The following is a 23,733-nucleotide window of genomic DNA, read 5'->3' as shown; positions in this document are numbered from 1 at the left end:
CTAGGAATTTTTGTGGACTACTCTAAAGCATTTGATAGGCTAAATCAGCAGACTTTGCTTACTAAACTAGATCATTATGGGTTTCGGGGCACTTCTCTGAACCTTTTACAATCTTATCTTAACCACAGAAAACAACTCGTTTCAATTTCATCAGAAGACTCACGTCTCAGGGAAATTACACAGGGCGTTGCCCAGGAAAATATACTAGGGCCAGTACTGTTTAATATATATGTTAACGACATTGTCAACATTTATAATGGCGCGAACTTCATCATTTATGCGGACGACACCAGCCTCTTTTTTCAGTCGTAATATCGGCGATCTCTCGTGTTTGGCGAATGTCACACTGAAACAATTGGCCGAATGGAACAAGGTCAACGCTCTCAAATTAAATACAACAAAAACAAAAGCTATTATTTTTGCACCTCCACAAAAACATCTGAGTGAAGACATACTGTTGCAGGTTGGCTCTGAAGTAATTGAACTTGTTCCTAATGTCAAAACATTGGTTGTTATATTTAATCAAAAATAATGTAGAATGAACCTGTGAAAGTTATTACATCCCGTTTAGCCAAAGCTTGCGGTGTGCTTTGTAGACTCCGTGAGACGACACTATCTCAAGTTAAGCTGATACTTTGTAATGCACTATTCTAACCTCATTTAATGTATTGCCACCTTGTGTGGGGTACCACGTCAAAGCAAAATATCAGTAAAAAATTACTGCTACAAAAAAAGGCTGTTCGTCATATCGCAAACGCGCCATTCGATGCACATACATCTGAACTATTTTCGAAGTTTAATATCATTTGCCTAGCAAGTTTATATGAAGTTAACCTTGCCCTAAAATAGCATAGGTACTTTAAGCATAACAATGATGCGTCCTTGGAATTGTGCAACTTAACAGAACCAACAGATATATCCTATAACATTAGGGAAAGAAAGAGATGGCTGCTACCACTCTACCGTACAAATTATGGGTCGAATCGTTTAACCAATCGCGTTCCACCCTTATTAAATAAATTACATGAATACGGTAATCGAGATAACTGACATTACTAGAAAAACAATACGAGACTTCCTATTTCAAAGTGAGTAACTATTTTTATATCGTTCCTTTGGCTAGGGGAAGTCACTACTTATCTCCTTTTTTTAAGTGGTTTTACGTTTTGATAACATTTTCGCCTATAGGATGTAACCTGCAAGACATTTATACAGGCCTTTATTTGCTGTCTGTGTTTTCGTATATTAATAGAATGTAATATGATAAATTTTTTAGCAATTGAAAACAATTATGTATATTTCTTATATACTGTATATTCATACATGTCATTTGTACTGACTAAACACACTGTTTTGTAACACTGATTGAACATTTCACCTTGCACATTTTCGCTTATACATTGTCATTGCTTGTACATTGCACACACTAAAGTGTACAAACTTTATTTTAATATGTCCCCGTTGTCATGAATATGGGCAAGAACTTTGTCAACCTGAAAAAATGCAGCTTTTATTTCTTGTCCCAGCGTTCTTTTTTTGTAAATGAATGAATGCGAAATAAACATTTATTTATTTATTTATTTATTTATTTATTTATTTATTTATTTATTTATTTATTAACGACGGCTACAAGAGTCAGCTTTGCGCTTTAAAAGGCTCGCACTTTTGGTTTCATTCTTCCAAACATTACGTGTATTTCTCCCTGAACAGCTGGAAGTAAAGCGCATCGCCACCTACTTATCGCCTCATGTGAACTAGTTTTAATGTGCATCAGTTGCCGCAAAAGCCAAGCGCAGTTTAAATGAAATCAGTGGAGGCTCTTATTGATGTTCATGCGTGTATTCAACAGTTGGAACCATCTTCAGAAAATAAAATATGCAAGTGGTTTGAGCGCGCATTTATGATACCACGCCAGCAAGAAGACAATGACGATTGATTCCAAGAGTGACTGGAAACAAGGTTTACAAGAGGAGTGAGAGTAGTAGGCCAGATATCCAGAATGGATTAACACCAAGTAACTGGCGAAGGCGGGAGTGAACAGAAAAAGAAAGAAAAAGGAAGCCCATATGGAACAGTGTCCCCATGTATAGATGAAATGGGACTTGGTTGGCATTGTCAGAACAACAACCAAAATGTTGGGAAATGTATTTTTGATAATTAGCAAACAAATTCTAGAATAACCGAGTCAAAAACGTTATTGAGCAGATACTGCAGATACCATGACAATAGTTTAGCAACACTCCACAGCGAAGACTACCACAACTGAGGCTGTTCAATTTGTCCGTACAACGAAGGAATGTAGGCGTTGCTTTACAGCGAGCTGACGTAGCATCGCCGCCATATCCCGCCTGTGAGAAGGATACGCATCGTACTTAGCAGGGTGTCTGGGCTAGCTGGTGATCCACTGTTGCGCAACTTTACAGTGAGGAAGTCACGCTTGTCGATGTCCTGTCTACATCCTCGCTTTGCCATAAACTCACCATAACGCTATGTTACGGTCCCTGACGACGCCATGCAGTGTAGCTGTGCAGCTCTTGCCATGCTTGTGCTGATGTATGTCTGCGTGGGTGGAAAAGCGATGACATCGTACGTGCGTAAGAGTCTCTCACTCGTATAAACGTTACGCTTGCATCAACGCTAAGTGCGAGCAACTCGCCTGCAACGCCAACGTCGCCGTGTTTGACCAACGATCGCAACAAGGCCGAACGCGATATCACCTCTATTTAGCCTACAAGGCATAAGGAAGTGTAGGATGCCTCGTTGAACAGAGTGAAGCGGGAATGGGTTGCTTGCCATATGAAAGGACCTACTCAAAATTAAGCTGCCTTGCACCAGTAGCCTTCTTTAGTCAACGCTCGTCATCGCACAACGGAAGGCAATGTTTCTGCCCTCTATGTATGTTGCAGTCGGCTGTACGAAACTAAGTTGCATTAATATTTCTGGCAATTTTCAATACTTTTGAGTCTTCTCTCTAAGAGCGCACGCACGCACACACACGCACACACACGCGCACATACGCACACAGTGAAGAGCGTTTATCGTCAACGTGCTTGAGAACTCAGGCTGTTCTCCACGCCCGTTTATCGCGGTATCATCTGTTTAATTGGGGCAGGCATTTCCAGCGAATGCACAGCTACGCGCATTTCGCTCTGCTCGCTGGTCGCCCTCACCGGCGCCTCGTCGTGAGCACCAGTCGGCGCACACCGAGCCCTCCCTGCCCTTTTGCTCGAGCCGCGTCGCGTTGACAATGATCGAGCAGGCCAGTGCACGCAGTCGCGTTCCCGGCGCTCTTTGTTTTCCTCTTTTGGTTCCTTCCGCGCAGGGATGTGTGTGCACTCGCGAGTTTTTCAAGTGGGTCAGTGCATTGCTTCTCATTATTTCAACGACTCCAGGCCTCGTGGCGCCTGCATTGCACGTGTTTCTTTGCTTTCGGGCACGTATGTTCCTCACTTCCCTCAACTCAGTTAGTTTATTCTTTTTGCAGCCCGTATTTTTACATCCAAAATATGTCTGCTGGTGCGTTCTTTACACTTTCGCCGGACGGGCTTAATTATATATGTCAAGATGCTGTAAAATAAAGCTTTCAAATTTTAAAGTGGCACAGGTAGGACAACTTGGACATTAGGACATGATCTTACAGCAACAATGCAGGTGCTGGTACGTTGACAAAAAGCGTAAAGAACCCTAATGATTATCCTAGTAGCGGTTTATGCATGCTTTTTTGAACTGAAAACTGTGGGCTTTATTGTATAGTGAATTCTCGTTATAGTAAACCAGTTGCAACTGTGGGAGGTTGGTCGAGTCCTTGCCGCGTCCGTTTCTATACAACCATATGCAGGTCAAGGCCTTGCTGAAGACAAGTCATCTTTTGAAACACTGGTACGGATGTGCGAATATCGTAAACTTTTCAAAAACGAATCGAATAGTATCCTATTGGATTCGGTCCTCCAATCGAATAGTCAATATTCATCAATGCGAATAATTTTCGAATATTTCAGAACATCAACTGCGCCCAAATAAACATAAGATTCGAACAAAAGTGTGGTAAACTGTGACCCCGCGGGCATAAAACAGGACAACTTGCGAAGTCGGAACGGGCTGCGCCTCCTAAGCAGCCGCACTTTACAGGCTGCACAGCGTTCATTCGCACCTTTTGGAGTGCCCTGTGCATGCGAAGAAAGTTTCCTTCTAATGCTCCATTTGTGCTCTTCATTAACGACGCTTCATAATGTACTACGTATATAATGACAGAAAATTGGTATGTTTAATACTGGGGTATGAACATCGTTTTATATTAATATTGAAAACGCTGGTTCATTATTCGAAAACTATTCGAAAAGTATTCGACTCGATTCGCTTCTGGCACTATTCGATTCGGTCTCAAATATCACTATTCGCACGCCCCTAAACACTGGCATAGGTCGCAGGATTTCTTGCCGCCACCTACCTTTTCACATACCGATCCATTCTTTACTCCACATCACTTAGGATCTCCAAAGTGGTTTTTCGGTGGCCGTCCGGCTTTCAGTTACGCCGTCGTCATCGTCGTGCCGTCAAGCCATATCTCACTTTCATACTAATCACATGGCGAAGATAGAAGTTTGGCCGTCACTGCCACCGATAATAGGATACGTACTCTTAGGTAATGTACAATTGGCGTCGCAGCGGACGAAGAGCTGAGCTATTTAGCAAGAATCGCTTCATGCGCCGCGCAGACTCGTAGATTAGTAGCGTCTGTGCACGCATTTCGTATCAAGCGATACTGTAGCGGATGGAGATGGCATTTTCTGCATCACAAAGAAGTCGGTCTCGAAAAGGTGGTGGGGTACGCTGTGCCTGCGTTGCCGCAGAAAATGGCCGCCTGCGCATCGGACACACACACCTAACACATAACTTTCTACTGACAAAAGAAGACAAACCCTTATGTGAGAAATGTGGAGATGAACTCACTGTAAATCACATTTTATTCTCGTGCACACAACTCGAACGGCTAAGGAAAAAAATATTTTACTGTATTTTACAATGAACACATTCCCTTCCATCCCAGTCTACATTTAGGAGATAACCCACTTATCGGAACTTCATCTGTTTTAGTTTTTTGAAAGACGCAGCGATCCTAAACGAAATATAATGTATCACAGAATTACTAATTCTAAAAATTCTTAACCAGTTTTCTCACGCATTTTATGTTGCACCTCACCCATTTTCTCAGTCCTGAGAAGAAGGCTGAGGTCTCCATTTGATTTGTTGGGCTCCTCAGAGTCCTTGTCCGGACAAGGACTTTCACTGAGGATACCCAATTTCTGAAATAAATTATAACCATGTGTTTGGCGCATGATAACCTGAGTTGCTTATGCGCCATAATACCCAATACAATACAATACAATTCAGACTGTATGATCTATTCTATCCTTGTCTGATACACCGTGGACACTACAGTTACTGCACTGGCAGCTCGCTTAAGATCGCGAGCTAGCGTCCTCACTACCTTATCTTTCTCTGTTCATCTCTCTCTCTCTCTCCGATGAAGAAAGGAGAAGTGTGTGGCGAGCGCCGTATATTTGCGTACCGTCATCGCCTCTTAAAAAAGCAATGCTAGCAAAAAGAAAAAGAAAGCTACTTGAGTGAGATTGTATACTGTGCTATCTGTGCAGCACCTATTCTAAGAAATGTAGAATGCAGCCGTCGCTGGAAATGATATCCAACTAGAGTTGGCACGCGCCGCGTTAGTCGAGTGGTTATAGGGCTTTGCTCTGCTTATCGGAAGGTTGCGGGTTGGATCACGGCACGGCGGCCCACATTTCGACGGAGGTAAAATTGAAGGAACGCGCGTGTACTTAGATTCAGGTGTGCATGCTTATAGAACTTCAGGTGGTTAAAATTATTCCGGGGTCTCCCACTACGGCATGCCTCATAATCATGTCGTGGTTTTGGCACGTGAAACCCCAGAATTCAACATTATTTTTTTTAACTTGAGCTGGGACGACACCTATGCCCGTGATGGCCTTTGATGACTCTACATTATACGAAGGGGAGGGGGGGGGGGGGGTAGCAGGCCTCGGTACTCGCTCCACTGCGTCGTCTTTGCTGGCGCACGGCTTCCACCACGTACGCCACGCGCTATTGCAAAGCAACTGGCGGCCGCGGGGTACGTGTTGTACCACAACCAGAAGCGCCTGCGCGCCCGCTCCTAACGAGACTGCGCTCCGATTAATAACCGGGCCGCGCATGGTATTGGCGCCGCGGCGCCTATTTTGAGCCTCGCGCGCGCATGCCGGGAAGGGACGCCGAGAAGCTCGCCTGGCGCGTGCTTCTTGTTCTTCTTGCTCGCTGCGGCACGCAAGTGGCGCCCGGAAACGACCACGTTGCAGCGCCGCGAAGCAGAGACGAGAGGAGTTAAAACTACGCGCTTCCGAGTCGTATATATGAGTCGAATATATGCAACCGAAACCACCTGAAACTGTCCAACGTTGCCGGTCTCGTGCCTGCAACTGAAATTGCCAAACTTAGAAATACTTGCTCGAAGAACAGAACAAAAGAAGAAGAGATGCAAAACACACGCCCACCCGCAATTCGTATATTCAAGTATAGTACCTAGAGGTGCCCTGCGCTGACACTTGGAAAAGCTGCGTAGCGTAAGTTAGGCAAACCTTTATTCCACGCACGCAAGTTGCGTGGTTTTGAGCGAGGCCTTCGTCACGTAAGCGAGAAGGAAAATCGGTGCATATACTTGGAACCAGAGTCGTGTTTCAGTAAGTTACTAAGGGGTAATACATAAACAAAGATACAGAAGGAGGTTATGGAGCGCGATGCTGTAAGGAGATCTCCTGTCAGGTAGTGGCATTACTAATTAAGCAGCCTGATGGAGAATACGAAAGAAGACAAAGAAACAATTATGCACAAAAATTAACAGAATATAATACTCATAAGATAATACCGGTAATACAATACTAACACAAATATTATAAACTATAGAAAAGAGAATGATTTAATACCCCAACAGGGGCCTCTACGGGTCAATAAATGATGATGATGATGATGATGATGATGATGCAAAATGAACAAACCGTAATACAGAAATTTGCACTGGTCAACTGCTGAATGAAGTCACATATAAGGGTCTCTGCCGGGTTGCATGCAATAGTTTTTTTTATACTCCGGAACGGCATATCATAAATTTGTAGTTCTGGAGGAGTTCATTTCAAAAACTTACACTCACACCTTACTGATACTCTACTTAAGCCGATGTTCAGTCTGGTTCTAAGGGAACTAAGCGAACGGTCAACTGCAAGTACACAATATTGCCACCAGCGTAAATGAATTGCTCAGAATGGATCAGCCAATTAAGTAACGTAAATAAAACATAACGGAACATCGATAATTGACCCTAGTGCACCTTTCTGAATGAGTCAGTAACCTGATAGTGTTGAATTAATTCAAATATAGCTTGCTGCCTAATAGATATATTTAATTAGAGCCAATGTGGATCCAAAAACAGCGTTGGAAATAAGTCTATCAAGAATAATGCTATTGATTGATAGTGATTTCCTTAAGTCGACGAATACAGCACCAGCATAACCCTCTCTATGTGTCGATGACTTATTTGATATTGTCAGTGAATTAGGTTGATGCAAAATGTCTACTGTAGTCGGCTCTGAAGCCGAACTGATTTTTGTGACAAGATATTAAATTTAAATATATATTTACCTAAAGGATTTTCAATGTTTTAGTCTGGTATATTAAAAACAAAGTTTATTAAGAAATGTCGATAGTGATAAGTGCACGTCACGTACGCAGCCCCACTTATCGAAAGTTTTGATCAAGAGCTCTTGGGAACAGACATCTGGTCATCCTGCAAAGCCTATTAAATCGAAATATCAGCTTTCATTTAATCTCTCTCTCTCTTTCTTTCTATTTGGAGTAATAAAATAACAGATAGCTGAGTGCTGCGTCGAATTCCAGAGCTGGCGTCAGATCTTTTAATGTTTCCATCGTATTACTAAGCTGCAGTAGAGGACGTCACTTTTAAGCACATTTCTTTTTTTATATGAAATGAGCGCATTATGTAAACTTATGAAATAAGATCTCAATGTTCGAGCGTACGAACTCTGAGAAGCATTAGATTTCAAGGAAGATATATAAGAAAACAACGCGGCCCAGTTGCGTATGGCAGTGCCCTTTCATAGGCACGCAAGACGCGTAAACAGGTTAGTGAGACCTCCGTTATATACAAACACATTGAGAACAAGTCGGTTAACTTCCACTGGAAGATGAACAGGCGTGAAAATTGAAATAATTATATTATTATTTCGAAGTAAATGAATATTTCGGATTATTTTAGTCACATCAATTATAGCATAGACCTTTAAACAGTACTCAAGCTGCGAGTAACGCATCTTCGTAAAGGCTGAGAGAACCTGAAGCTGTGAGTGTAACAACGCACGTATTTTGAATAAAACTTTCAGTGATAGTTAAGGTTAACATGAGTAATGTCCGCATGATGCAGCGGCAATAGTTACGGTAAAGAAAATCTGCGTTGAAAGAAATATTGGCGAATGGCTACGAGCACGGCTCCGCGACAAAAGCAGAGCGGTGTGTCGTTGCCGTCGTCGGTCTCTGAGGCCGCGCGAAGTCCCGTTTGTTTCATCCGACACAAGATAGTGGGAGCTGTGTGCCAAGCTTGCTGCAAACACTGGCGGCTCTCGTTCTTGGCCATTCTTGGCGCTCTTGGCGACGTTGATAACGCTGACGATGCACGCAGTGAAGCCAGACGTGGACGACGCGGTGGCTCAGTGACTGTGGCAGTTAGGCTACACAATTAAGGTCGTCTGTTCGATTGGGGGAAGGGTTCAAAATCTCTCGTGCACTGTGTTTTGAGTGCAGGTTAAAGGTGACCGAAATAAAGTTGCGTATGTTGAGTTTACAACTGTTGTCACTGCGATCTTTTCCTTAAAAGATGCTTGAAATTTTTGCATCGTTTAGTGCACGCCTGTCAATTATAAGAAAAGAAGTAGCCAGCGTCAGCTACAGGCGTCAAAATTTTCTTGAACATGGGTAATAATTTTTAAAAACAAGGGGCGCCTGATGCTCTCACTGTGTGTCAATAATCTTCTAATTAAATTTTAAATTTGTTATTAGTAGTATTATTGTTAGTATTAGCATTATTATTAGTGTTGTTGTTGTTTTTGTTCTCACAAATCACGCAATTTTCATGACACATGACACAGATCTCCGCGCCGGTATTTCAAAGGGGGGCAAGTTGACACCATTTACTGTGACCTCAGCAAAGCTTTTGATGTAGTCATCCACTCACTGTTTCTGATCAAGCGTGCGTACTTTGATGTTGACTATTAACAGTACGTCTCTTGCGCAGTTGTCTTCTTGATAGGCCATGTTATGTTAACGTCAATGGTCGAACTTCTTTTTATATGCCAACTAGCGGTGTCCCTCAAGAATCAGTATTAGGACCAATGGTTCTAAATTTTTTTATTAATGAAGTTCTATCCGCTATTCGGAATTCTTCATTCCTCCTGTATGCCTATGACGTCAAGATTTTTAAAGAAATTCATACTGTTGATGACTGTCGCATCCTGCAATCTGACTGGACTTATTTTTCTAAATTATGAAAAGATGATAACCCCACCTTAAATGCTGCTAAGTCATGACTTTCACACGCTAAACAGCAAGCATTTGCCGAACATACAAGGAAAAGACTAAGTCGAACATCCAAGCAAAAGTCTTGGATGTTCGACTTTTTATCCTCAGATCCATCGGATATTCGCTAACGTCGCTTGCCAGAGGAACGTTCGGGCCTTATCTGGTTATCCGTCGGATATCGGTGGACCATTTGGGATTGCTTTCGTCTGCTCGGAATCTAGCGGACTAGAAGTTCAAGCAGTTGTCGACTGTCGTTCTGGCCATTTCTCATCCATATACCACGTAACTTGAGCCAAACATTAAAAATATGCATATGCCACGTAGCTGGACAGAACCAAGGTAATGTTGTTGGCCGTTGCTTGGAGATACTAAGATTATTATTTTCATTCCGCCTGATTAGATAATTAGCCTTAATTAATTAATTAACTTATCAAATATTATAATTAGATGAAAAGGCCAATGATAAAAGTGTAGAGCAACATGAAAAACCCCCGGTACAGCTTTCAGTTGCTCAATACGTGCTACATAAAAAAAAAAAAAGGATTTCCGGGCTTGAAAGAGGCCTGCAAATAAACGCGAACTTGCCGCGCTACTGGCCGCTCGAGCCACACTGCGTGTATTTGCGGGCTCCCTTCTCTGTGCCACGTCTAAAAATTTTGAGCCTGTTCTTTATAACATATATAGTGTCTTTAAGTGTGAAGAACTCCTTGATTCCAAATCATCATGGATTTCTCTCTGGTCACTTAGCCATGATAAATATCGCAAGTTTCAAGGTGCAGTCTCCGCGCCACTACTTCAGAGGGGCGCGTTGATACCATTTACTGCGACCTCAGCAAGCTTTTGACGTAGCCAGCCATTCACGGCGTCTGGTTAAGCTTAGGCGCATAGGTGTTTATTCTGCAGTTGTAAATCTCTTGCACGACTATATCTTTGATAGATCATGGTATGTTAACGTCAACGGCCAATCATCTTTGTACAAGGCAACCAGCGGCGTCCCTCAAGGGTGAGTATTAAGACCACCGCTGTTCTCAATTTTTGTTAATGACATTTCTTTCCGCTTCTCGAAATTGCTGCGTTTTTCTATATGCTGATGTCATCAATATTTTAAAGAAAACCCACGTGGCTGGTGACTTTCGTACCCACACTACGACCTTTTTTCTTTATCTGAATGGTGCAAAGAGGATGACTCCACACTGAATGCTGCTAAAACCAAAGCTATAACTTTCATTATCTAAAGTCTTTAGTTTTCCTATTGTGTCGATTCTGTACCGCTGTGTGAGGTATTTAATATCAATAATATGTTGATTTACTCTTTCCTAGAACCGAACAATTTTCTGCTCACACTAAACGCGTTGCAATGGGGGGGGGGGGGGGGGGGATCTGCGCTCTCTCAGATATTTCTTTTGACTCTCCAGAGAATTGATTTCTCCTACATTTTCCAGCACGTTCTACGCAAAACTCTGTCTTCCCCATTTCGAATACGTGTCCGTGTTCTGGAATGACACTTATAAATCCAACAATGACATCTCAGAAAGGGTGTACAAAAACAGGCTTTGAGTGTGTACTATCATCGCCTTTCAAAAACCTGCACTGGATCTTGCTATAGCACTGTTGGATTATAGTAAGTAGCATCCCTTCGTTGCTCAGATTATTGTGCCCACCTTCTGTTTCTGTTCAAACTTTTTCATGGTTTCCTCACCTATCCCGTGCTTACCAGTTATGACTTGATTACGAATGTTGCGTAAGATAACCAGGGAGCCTAGACGTTTTCAGTTTCTTGCCTGCCGTAGCCAACACTGAACTGCCTACAGAATACAAAGTCTTTATAACGCTTATTTTCTTGATCTCCATATTTTCATAAGTCGCTGTAATTGTTTTTTCCCGAGCTTTGCACTGTTGTATTGTAGTAATTATCACACACTGTTCGTCTTTTTGCCCTCCTTTTTCTATTGAACTTACCTTCGTTTTGATATATATAAACTTTGCTTTTCACAGTTGCCCTCTTATATTCAGTGTGTTTGTTTTCTCGTGTTATGCCCACTTTTTCTCACTTTTTATCTTTTCCATCTCTTTACTTACATTCCCTCGTAGTCTTTTTGGTAATCTGTGCGTACACCAGCGCTCAGACCTTAGGGTCCTTACTGCGCATGTTGATTGATTGATTGATTGATTGATTGATTGATTGACTGATTGATTGATTGATTGATTGATTCCTTTTCGTGTCATGACCCCGAAACTCCGTCGAAGTTTGTTTTCCACAGTGTGGCTGCTTGAGAAAGCACCTTATCAGGTGCTGAAATGTTTACCGCGTGTAGTGGACAGAGAGCAGTGTAAGGGAGATATAGAAATAATGAGAATGATAAAAGGCTAGCCTTAGGAGAAACGAAAAACGAAATACAAATCAACTGGTACGAAGGAACAACAAAATGGTATCACTATTGGTGAATACCTTCGCTACATCACAAAGACGACCGGACGCTTTCTCAATATCTTGATTTGTTATGACCTACGTGGCCGTAAGAAAGCATGTGAGAGTATATAGAGCACAGGAAAGATCAGGGACGCGCGAGCTTCACGCTGGCTCTCCCTTCTGCGCAGATATGTTGTAGCTTTCTACAAACTAAGCCGTGCTTTCATGACGTGAATGGTAGCGCTCTGTTTAAACGTCTGCGCCAATTTCTTATCTTCGCGGAAGGGCTGGTGTAGACCTGAGCTTTACAGGCCGATTCCCTTTCCCACTTTCACGACAATGTATCACGCAGCTGCCCAGTGCAGAACCGGAAGTGATTCACATTCTTCTCCTTCTTTACTAGAGCACGTGAGACCGGAAGTTAGCCACGTCTCACAATGAACAGCCCTGTGTTGGTCTGAAGTGTGCGCGCCGTGTGCGCTGATGAAGTGAGGTTGCCAGCTGTTCCCCGTCGCCGTTAATGCCTTTACATTTTAGTTCCGCTATCCCTCTTCTCATTTTGAAAAAGTTTTGTTGGTAACGCTTACACGCTGAAGTATAAGTATCTCGCAATTTACTTGGCCTCACTTAAGGGGTTCGCTGCCCGCCTAGCAGCACCTATATGTGTTGATGGTGGCAGGGAAAGTTGCGTTCGCAACAGTTATAGTTCCGAATCTTCGGGGGCGAAATGTGATTTAGAAACAGACGGAGTTTGACTGTACGGCCTCCTTGATGATTTATTTGTCTCAAATGATATTTAAGAAACACGGACATGTTGTATTTGCGCAATTTCGTCATTGAACTTGAGAAATGCGAAAAGATTGGCCCAGCATGAAGGTCAAAATGTGACGATCATTAAAGGATAAGAAAGGTGAAATTTCACAAACTGCGTTGCTATGACTGACTTTAGGCAGCGTGTTTATGTGGAATACTAGGATCATGCTCCAAATGCACTCCTTTTTGCAATTTTTTTCCTGTGCGATAGTGCGTCAAGGTTCGCGCAGTCGGAAACTACGCTGTGTTTGCTTCATGTCGCGAAACGTCCGAGTGTCGTCTTGTATCTTGACAGCTGCCTGCCATAGAGGGGGGTGATGAGGCATCACCATGCTTGCACTTCTGCACCCTATAGCATCCCATTCTTTCAGTCCTTTCGCTGCCTTGCCACTCTGAAATTTGTTTTTGATTTTTAACTCTCCTCCTGCTCCCCTATTAGCCTTCCTCGCATCTAGGTAAAAACTTCAACTTTTCTCAGTTTTTCGCACAGTTAATTTTTCACATCAATTTTATTATTTCTGTCCAGTCGTCACTGTGCGGTTACGAAGACGGACGCGGACGCTGCCTAAGTTCATGTACGCTTGTAAGATGCATTCATTGTAATGTAAGTACGATCTCTGTTCTGATAACAGTAGAACGTAAGCATGTCGGCACGTCACAAAGAGCAACAAAGACGACACGGCTAGATACGAACAAGGGCGGAACGAGAACTCGCGGGAACTTCTTGCTGAGCGAATTCGATGGTTTCCTGTTGCAGGACGTTGCCTCTGTCACGTCGCACGTGCGCCTGACAGTGAAAATCAGCATTTGCGAAATTACTATGCGGCGGCATTTGGGATGAAAAGAGACTAGGAGTGTGCCGATTATTTTGTTTTTGTGCTTTTGTCGTAAAAATATATTTCGCCGGGGGAGGCCTATTCTTCGCTTCTAACGTTAAGCGATTACTAGAATGAAGCCACACAGATCTCTCATAAATTTCTTATAAGGATATAACCGTGTGAAGCCCACAAATATTAAAAAGGAATCTTACGCTGTAAGCATATTTAGGACGACCCACCAACTAGCCAAAACGTTTACTTATCTAAGTTATGTTATTCTCGGATTCCCTTATTATATCTAATGTAAGGATGTAGAAATATATCGGTAACGGTGCCCTCGCTGTAAGTTTACATAGGTTTATGCAACATTGAACCAACATTGAGCGAAGAAACAACACGGGGTAATTATGCTCCTATTCTTGTTAATTTTCACCCTGTACCTTCGTTCGTCTCTGTTTTTAACTAGCGGTGAATCGTTTCTTGCGTTTTGTCAGTGTCAGTCCTTACGATTTTACTGATGCCTCGACCGAGCAGATGTGTTGACGTCGGTTGTAAAAATAATAGGCGATAACGTCAGATGTACACGCTACGCTACTCGTTTCAACGGAAAACCAATAGCAGCGTCTTCGGGGAAAGAAAAGAAAATGTTTGCAAGAGTGTTCTTTCTCAGAAATTAGCCAACGAGCGAGTGATATCGAGCACAAGAACACGTAATGTGCTGATAGTTTTGGCGAAATGCTTGAAGAGCTTTATGCACTCACATACATTACTGATCACACATGCGAAAATAAATCACTGCAACGTCTGTGACGTCTCAAGCAAACCGACTGCAGGATGCAGCGACGTCCCTTTGCGGCGCCGGCTGTTCTCACTCACGCGCGATAGTGTAGAGAGCGAGGTAGGAAATTTCAGGCTGTTTCCTTTGTCTCTGTATCACTTGCGCGTTACCCCGAAGGGGAATTTTTTGCCTTGCGCCGGGCTTATGTCACGTGGCTCATGCGTGTTCCCGCTCCCTGCGGGCCTTCTCCTGGCGTCTCGAATTCGGCGCTTGGCCCGTTCTCGCTTCATCGGGCAAAAGCGTGAAAACCGGCTGGTTGCCGGCATTTCATCCACACCATCATCCTGGACACCCCTTGACAGCTATGCATCTTATGCGTTGCGTGCCAGTGTTTTAGCTGGCAGAGCCTTGAACTGGCGAGACGATGCACCGGTGACGGCTCTAGTCGACGAGTGTGCTTGTGTTGCCATCAGCGGCGTAAATATACCGCGCAGTTAACTGCTGCTGACTGATTCGGTCAAAGCTCTGAAGGGGAAAAAGAACAAATGTAGCCATACTACCCTCTCAGCTTCGCTTAGCCTGACAACAGTATTCGGGGATGCTTGAGGAAAGTATTACTAAATTTTGTTACTCTTGGACTGTTGGCGGCTAGGGTTATACTGCAACAATGTTATGTACGCACGTGCTTACTCGCCTTATTTTTTTTTTCTTTTTGAGCATGTGAGCTGGCGGACTTAAGAAAACGCACATAAAAGGCGTGTTCCCTTGCGCTGATGCTCTTTCCACTTCATGGGCCGGTATTCCAGCGCTCCTTATACTTTAATACTCTGACGCTGAAAATGAACTAGCCATGACTCCATGGCCATGATGGAAACTACAAAAAACTGTAATATCACTGATGTTTCCGTGAAGCAGTTGCCAACAACTCTCCTCGTTTTGTGTTCGCCCCATAATGTGCCCGCCTCTTTCAAAGTTTGCAGAAAATGAAGTTGCTTTGGACATCCTTAATTATTAAACATTGATTTTTTTAACGTAAGTGAAAGAGGGAGACGGCGCGTGGAGATAACATCTAGCTTTTTTCACTTAAGTATATTTATTTATTTATTGAACATACCTTACAGGCCCCTTGACAGGGCATTGAGTAAGGGGGGTAATAAAAAAAGTACAAAGTAACTTGTCGGTGTACAACGTACGGCTCGAATTTGCAGTTTAAAATAAAGGAGAGGAATCGATGATAATGTGGTATGGCGGCAAGTACAAAGTTGGGCGGGAAAAAGGATAACACGAAGAGAGATAAAAAAAAAAATATTGGCTGGCATTATACATATGGCAAAACTGGATACCAGAACTATAAAGTATACCGATTACAATGACAACAGTAAGAAGAAAAGAAACTACAACCAAAGATAGACTGACAAATATTCGGAAACTAGGCGCATGAACAGTTGACAGGGTTTAAAATACGCATAATGGTAGGGCATGATAAAAACTCAGGAACTAATGGTGTGCACAGTAAAAACATTTATCAGTATAAGCAATGCAGTCGGGCACAAAGTGGGATACTGAAAAAAAAAAAAAAAAACACGTGCAGGGGTACAAAACAATGACGGACGTCTTTGGTCTTAAAGCTGTCAAAATAATAAATAAATAAATACATGGGTGGTATACAGGGTAGGGTATACATGGGTGGTATGTAGAATATAATACATTTTAAGGACTCACAATCAGACAGGGTCAGCATCGTCACAGACATATAGGTAACTCACAAGTAGAGATTGTCAGAAAGTTACAGTACAATAGATGTGGTAAAAATTAATTAGGTCACGCAGGCTAGGTAACCACTTGTCGCCGCCCTGATTGTAACGGTAGTGGTGGCGTGGAGCAGAGGTACAAAACCGGGTTTATAATGTTAAGGTTGGAAGCTCGAATCCTCGTACAGTCCACTACATTTTCAGGCTTGGAGTGGCGCCTGACACCGGCAAAAAAAAAGAAAATGGGAGCTGATGTGACTATACTAGTCCAGCTGCAACCAGATAAGAGAGAATATGGGGTAGGATTTCTAATCCATTAGGACATAGGGGGCAACATTGATGAATTCTAGCATTATTGAGGTGGTAGCAGTCGTCGTAATAAAGCTAAATAGGAGATATAGATAAAAGGCAGCAAGAGCCTACGCTCTAACCTCCATCCATCGCCATGGAGTGAGAGAGAAATAAACTTTATTGCTAGACCAGGCTTCTTGAGCCCAAAGGTGGGTGGCCTCCTCAGTCCAGGTAGCCATGGCTCGCTGCCGCCGCCCGAGCCCTGTTCACCAACCGTAGCTGGTTGTCAGCGTCTTGCGTCACCAGCAGAGCCTCCCACTGGTCTTCCGATTCTTCCTCTGCATCCGCTTCTTCCTGCATGTTATCGCCTGGTGGTGATGATGAGGGTGGTACTTCGCGGTTATTTCTGCACTCCAGCACCATATGGCGCAAGGTGTTGGGTGTGTCCGGCGCGCAGAACGTGCAGTCTCGCCCGTAGGTGCCCCGGTTACATGGCGTGAGTAGAACAGTTTTATTAAGATGTTGAATTACCAATAAGAAAGGTGGAAACTCAGCATACTGTAGTCACGGACGACTTCAATGTAAACGCGGGGAAAAAAGCATGCTGGGAAACAAGGAGTTGACAACTACGGCGTCGATTCTGGGAATGCCAAACGAGAGGTGTTAGTACCAGCGAATCAGCAGCAGCATCTCGCGAATCCACAACCCTCCTTGCTTACCTCTTTGTCAGAGCGTCGCCTGTCTTGACCACAATCTCGAGCAAGTTCTCGAACGTCAGAGCACTCCAGTGTCATATTATTGTAAAGTAGGATTTACCAAACCGAAGAACGAGTATTTCTTTATTTTCGTTTCTCTCTAAAAGACTTTAGCCTAGCCTTGTGGTAAAGCTCCTGCTTTGATCCCTCGTTTAGTAAGGCAGCTGCACGAAGGACGTCTACGTAGTGGTGGAGACGTAGGGCAAGCCGTCCACCTGGCTTCTTGTTTGTTTATTATGCGCTTTGGACATGGTGTGGGGAGGACGTGTCCCTCGGCGTTACATAAAACCGAACGTCTCAATGTCCGTTCGTCCTCGGGGTGTGCTATAGGCGCACGTGTGACTGTCGAAGGCGCGTTTAGGATCTCTGGCGATGCGTACGACCGCAGCTGTCTGCTTGAAAGGGAAGCCACACAGGTCTAGAACGACCGCACGTGGAAGAGCGACCTTTAAAGGGACGGTCGTGGACGAGAACTTCCGCCCAGCCGTCGGCGAGAAAGGAAGTGAGTATACTACTTTTCTGTGATACATCTCACACTAAAGCTGTGCAGCAGGGTTTAAGCTAAAGCTGGTGCCAGCAGCTGTTGAGCAGCTTGGCAAACGCGACCCTTCGTTACCTGCGTTACGCCTGCTTCAGCGTGTGCAATGCTGCACGGTATTGATGAGACAGCATTCGGACACGTGGAGTCTGCCCGCCGTCCAGGCCTCTGCGTTTTCTCCCTTATCTGTTTCGCGCGTGGGTCCGCGCTCGGCTGTTTTCAAGCACCTCTCGTCCCTGACGGGCCAGAATTTGTGCCTGGTCGGGGAAGGGGTGCTGCAGTGTGGATGTGGCGCCAAGGTTGAGTACTTTGGAAAATGTGTGGTGCCAGCTCGCATGTGGTACACCCATCGCGCGCGCATCGGTCTTCTAGAACCCTGCTATGAACATCTGCGCCTGCGCAGAGCTGTCATTACTGTACGTGAGGAGCACGTGATTTTCTAGAACCAGTATCAGTTGCGTTTTACGAAGTAGGAATAGCTCTGCCTTGCCCCTTCATTCGGAAAGAAATAATTACTGACGAAGAATACAGTTTATGTGGTGTACCAACTCGCCCAGCATTCTGTACTTCTAAATGAAATAATTGCCTGCTAGCTTGCAGGGAACTGCCGCTTTCATTTCGTCCTTCAATAAAATAGCTTTAAATATATTTATATATAAAAACAAAAACAAATAAACAGAATAGAAAAATGTTTACAGGCTTAAGTTGTACTCACCCTGAAACCACACGATATCGATGCGGGAACTGCCTATCTCTCTCTCTCTCTCTCTCTTTGCCATGGTATATCAGGGCGGCCAACTGGAATGAGACAAGGACAATTCGGTTAAATACATACACGGTTAAACTGTTGCTAACAAATCGCCTAAGCCTCGGCCTTTGCAAAGCGTCTCGCTTATTGCTTGTCATTCGCTGATGGAGAATCGTTACGGTCTCTTAAGCCCACCGGGAGCGCTTTTGACAGGCCAGCCTTCGTTCACTTTGAATCCCTCTTAACTATGTATCGGGTGAGCTTTCTTTTTTGTGGCCGGAGTACCAGTTATACTGGTGTGGCTCAATTACTGAGCTGGTATTTCATCGTCTTTCTTTTTTTACTGCTGGCTTACTTGTGTCTCACAGCCAGAAAGCAGCCTGCGCGAAGTGAAGAAATGCGGAAAGCTTTAATTTCCCAAATATCTCTTTAATTTCAATATTTACACTTGTTACTTCGATTTCAACTTACTTTGATCAAAATTCTGCTTACTGGAAAATCGCGCGGACATTTCTTTCTTTTTGAAATTTATGTATAAGTTGTACTACAACATTGCCACCCTATCGGTACTCATCTAGAACACATACCAAGTGCATCACGTTATATATTTAAAGCTGCGACACTTACAAACACTCTTTTTTCCCATATGTCGTGGAAATCTGGAACAATCTACCGCGTGATAGCATGAGTGTTGAATGCGGGGATGCATTTACGGCGATTTAGGTGCACGTTAAAGAACTTCAGGTGGTCCAAATTTCCGGAGTCTCCCACTACGGCGTTCCTCATAATCAGATCGGGGTTTCAGCACGTAAAACCACATAACTTCATTTTCTTATTTCTTTGTCTCCGTAGACAGAACAGTCGACAGAAAACCATTCCACGAATTGAAACGAAAAGTTCTTATCTGCATTGGAATTACGCATGCAAGACACATCCCAATATTCGTTTCAATAAAGAAAAGCACAAAACAAGTGTCAAAAGCACGTGAAAGACGATAAGGCGCTTTCGAACAACGCGAAGCACGTAGCGTTCGCAGCATGCGTTTCCCGGTAAAAATTGCGATTGGATAAGCTGCAGTTGCCGGGAAATGGCAACTGTAGCATACGAAGCAGGGAGTGACGTCACTACACTTTCATATGTAAAGGAATAACCCGCCTAACAATTGATTTTATCGGTTTTGTGATAGCAATATGAGAAGGCCACGTATAGTTAGGACTCCCAAAGAGCAGCGTGAACACGATGAGCGGTGATAAGCTCATTTCATATTGCTCAATCGTTCAAGACTACGTCACATTGGTCTATAGGATCAGGCGACATCATGGCTTCGCTGGCCAACCACCTTCACAGCGTGGATTGGAGCCCGAGTTTTTTATGTCTATTTTGTATGAGTGTAAAACTGAGAGCTGTGTGTACAAAAGTTGCGTTTGTTTTCCTTGACGAAATGTTGATTTTTTTTTTACATCGTTTCATCCAGAATACTAGGGCATAGTAGTAACTGTTCTTTGTGTTTTTGCATACGTTTTGTTAAATATTCCACCTCTGTACCTGCTGCTCACTCCTGTAAAGGCCTGCTAAGGATTACAGCACCAAAAAAAAAAAGAATCTCCTTGACCCCTCCTACCGTCCGATTCCTGGCCTATGCCCTAGAGTTGGTTGTGCCATTTCACTAAGGATGATCAACCACCCTCCCTTGCGCAACTAGCTCTGAGGCCCACTCACGTCAGCTGTCTCTCCGTATGATGTGGCAGTACATTTGCGCACTCCGTCGGTTATGATCACGGCTCGTGAAGGAGCATCCGTGGAGAGGCTTAGCACAATGCCTGCGCGAGTGCGCGCCGCTGAGCAGCCCCTGCTAGAGTCCATAATATTTTGTCCCCAGCCCCCCTCTTAAACAACCGACGCACAACAGGGGCGCTTTTCCGGCGTCATTCAGTCGATTTGAATGAGAAAGGGAACGTTGCTGCTTCTGCATTTTGAGAAGTTTCTGCATTGTGTGAATTTGCATACTGACGTGGGCATCGATAGGGAAGCAGACAAAAGGAGGGAACAAGGGATGACGTGCCGTGCTCCGGCATAGATCGCGCACTTGATCATGATTTAGCATTGCGGAGCACAGAACGGCTTATTCAGCACTACTCATGATGGCGAACGTGGTCGAAAGATCACATTTCGTTTCGTGTCAAGACGAGAAAGTTGTTGAACTATTGAGGAGAAAATTATAGGGTGTCTTAGATGAGATCTCGTGGAAAAATGGAATTTTCGCTCGCTTTCGCACGCGCCTTTTCTATAAACTGTCTGAGGAGGACAAGGTGGACGAGGAGGAGGAGAATTTATTTATTGCGCTGCTTTGTTCGCATCACCGCTCTATGTGCAACCTGTAATAATGAAGATGCCGTTGGTGAGATCTGTGGCGTGGCGCATTTTATGTGGATGACGACGAAGATTTCAATCAATCAATCAATCAATCAATCAATCAATCAATCAATCAATCAATCAATCAATCAATCAATCAATCAATCAATCAATCAATCAATCAATCAATCAATCAATCAATCAATCAATCAATCCAACAAACGCTCCTACCGCTAATTCGTTTATGCACACGATTAGCATGGAGACCGTTGTGAAGGCGTTACAATTTCTGTTGACGACTGTCTTTTCATACTTTTCGCACAGCGCTTATACCTTCACGTATCAACCGTTCGTCCAAGTTTGAATCCGACTTGTTTCTAAAAGAGGAGTTGCGGTGGTTTGCGTGCGAGGAAGTCGCTGAAGGCTCTGGCTGCGAACACGGCGAGTCGCTCGCACAGTGCGGACACTTGAGCGTTTCAGCGGCACGAGAGAAGTCGCAAGTTGTCGGCGTCACCAGATGGTCTTATTAATTGCCCTAACCTTACGCTATTTAACGTCGGCATTCTCGCGAAAACCTGCGTATTCAGCATGACATGGCGTCTGTGGAAGAAGCGCGCCCTGATTTTCTTCACCGACTGTTTTTCTTTTCTATTTGCCGCATTCGACACACTAGGTATATATAGGCTCTCGGCGCCGCGGTAGCTCAATTGGTAAGAGCATCGCACACGTATGCCATGACGTGGGTTCGTATCCCACCTGCTGCCAGTTGTTCTTTCATACACTCTCATTTACATTTATTTATCATATCTTTAATTCAATAAAGCAGTACACGCAATTTCCCCTATGATATCCTTGGTGTCATTGTTTGTTGGCTTCTTGTGATAGCACTCGGTCTACAGAAAGACGCATTTCCGCCGTTTCTTCTTCTTCTCTAATTTTTTTTCTGTTTTCTTTTCCAACTCCTGTAATTTAAAAAAAAATTTCGCAGGAAGGAGACGTTCAGGCAGCAATCTCCAGTTATACCGTACCTACGGCAATCCCTTTTCAGCAGGAGTAGGCACATAATACAGTTATACGTGTGATTCGAGTATAAGGCGAATTTGCGTGGATCTTTACTCAACAAAAGAAGCAGAAAAACGGAACAAAGCAAAGAGAAATCGAACTAAATTGAAAGCCCATGGGCAGCCTACCAGGACATGTGGCGTGCCGTGTTAACGTCTCTTTTCCAGCCGCCCGCGTACCGACATTGGCAGCCGGCACGCATTTGATCCCCGCCGCTATTAAGCCGTCCGCACAGACACAAATATAGAGAGAACACTCTCCACTTCGCGGGGAATAGGCACAATGCGGCGGTTCCGGGAATTCCTGTGCCGCGTCGTGTAGTCGCAAAAGTATTAAGATGCAATGCGGAATACACAGCTGAGCCGTTGCCACAAGCTCGTTCGCTTCGGTCCACCACGCTACCACCTCCTCGTATTCGCGGTGGGTGGTGGGTATATGGGCGGGTCGCGTTTTTATATCGAGGGCCCCGCTCTCCCCAAACACGAGTGCGTTATTCAACCTATGACTTGTTTATCGTCCCCGTGCGTTGCTCCTGGGCCTCCAGGGCCAGGCGCACGAACACCGCATGCTCGGTGCCACGGAACGAAATAGACTTCGCGGCGAGAAGGGAGCATGCGTGGCAGGTCGCGAAGAGACGGCGTGTTTGTAAATCATAACAGAACCGGAGGGGCGGACGACTGTGACTAAATAAAAACGGGAGGCCGCGAATGTGTGTCTGCACGAGTGCCTGCGGTGGTGGAGGGGAGGGCGAGTATGTTAGCGGAGAAGCTGTCGTTACGCGAGCGAAGAGCATACCTTTGTGGCGAGAGAGCGTTCCTGCCCACCTTCCCCAGCTGAGGGGGGCCGGGCGGCACGGTAAGCCACCGGGGACCCACCTTCGAGAACATAAATAAGAAATAAATAAATAAAGACACGGCTCCCCGTGCACTGGGCGCGGTGTATGTACAGTTCCGCTCTCTGGATTGTGAGACGAACGGATCAACTCGGCAGAGGAGAAACGAGCGCGCCCTCGGGGGGCGATTGCGCGGCCGCTGCCGTTCCGGACCGCACGTGGAAGGTGGGCGTGGATGCGCGGGAACGAATTTGGGACCCCGTGCTTTCGTGCGTGGTATGGGGAAAATTGTGTCCCGGTATGAGGTCTCCGAGTTCCGTGTTGCGCGGCTTGAAACGCGCGCGCCTATTGTTACGCGTACACCGCGCGCGCTTATCTGTACGCGCCGGCTGGGCGAACCGTGACGCCGGGGTCGCCGAGCGCGGTCTGACCGCGCCGTGAGAAGGAAGGGAGTGAGAAGGGCCGTATGGCTCCGCACGGCTTGTCCGACGAGAGACGCGGCCCGCACAGGAATTCACTTAGCCTGTTTGTTAGCGGCGATGAACAAGACAGCCCGTAACTAATCACGCGGTCTGCACAAAAGCCCCGCTTGTGCGCGGAAAGAGCCTACACGCTCCGTTACGCGAGCGATGGATGGTGACCGATCGCACGCGCTCTTGTACACAAAGACGGTCCGGACTGGCCGGCGCGATGCAACAGCCGGCTACACGCTGCCGACGAGGAATTAACGCTGCCCTCACGCTGGCCTCGCGCTGACAAAGACCGAACGACCTGACTGCGTCCGTTCGCAGACTTTCACAACTGTCAGAAACTGCACGCCTCGGCTACTGCATCCCGTCTTGCCGGATAGTCTATTCCCGGGGACCTCCAAACTGGGAACCGCGTAATGAGCGCCGCTTGTACGCTCACTTGATCGTGTTATCACGCT

At 44.8% G+C, this 23,733-nt stretch overlaps 1 protein-coding gene and 1 long non-coding RNA gene across 4 annotated transcripts in view; one reads left to right on the top strand and one right to left on the bottom strand.

The window, feature by feature from the left end:
* by (focal adhesion protein tensin) overlaps positions 1-23,733 on the top strand; it is a 330,425-nt gene that overhangs the window by 12,973 nt on the left and 293,719 nt on the right. The gene's annotated exons all lie outside the window — the stretch shown is intronic.
* LOC126542806 (uncharacterized) lies at positions 15,172-18,881 on the bottom strand. Its single transcript, XR_007601846.3, has 2 exons — positions 18,527-18,881; positions 15,172-16,872 (listed from the first exon to the last, which is right to left on the bottom strand). It is a non-coding gene; the product is annotated as an uncharacterized lncRNA (long non-coding RNA).

The sequence above is a fragment of the Dermacentor andersoni genome, chromosome 2, assembly GCF_023375885.2.
Source record: "Dermacentor andersoni chromosome 2, qqDerAnde1_hic_scaffold, whole genome shotgun sequence".
NCBI classification, from domain to species: Eukaryota; Metazoa; Arthropoda; class Arachnida; order Ixodida; family Ixodidae; genus Dermacentor; species Dermacentor andersoni.
Note: the sequence above shows the minus strand (reverse complement) of the source record. Positions and strands in the feature narration are given on the sequence as shown.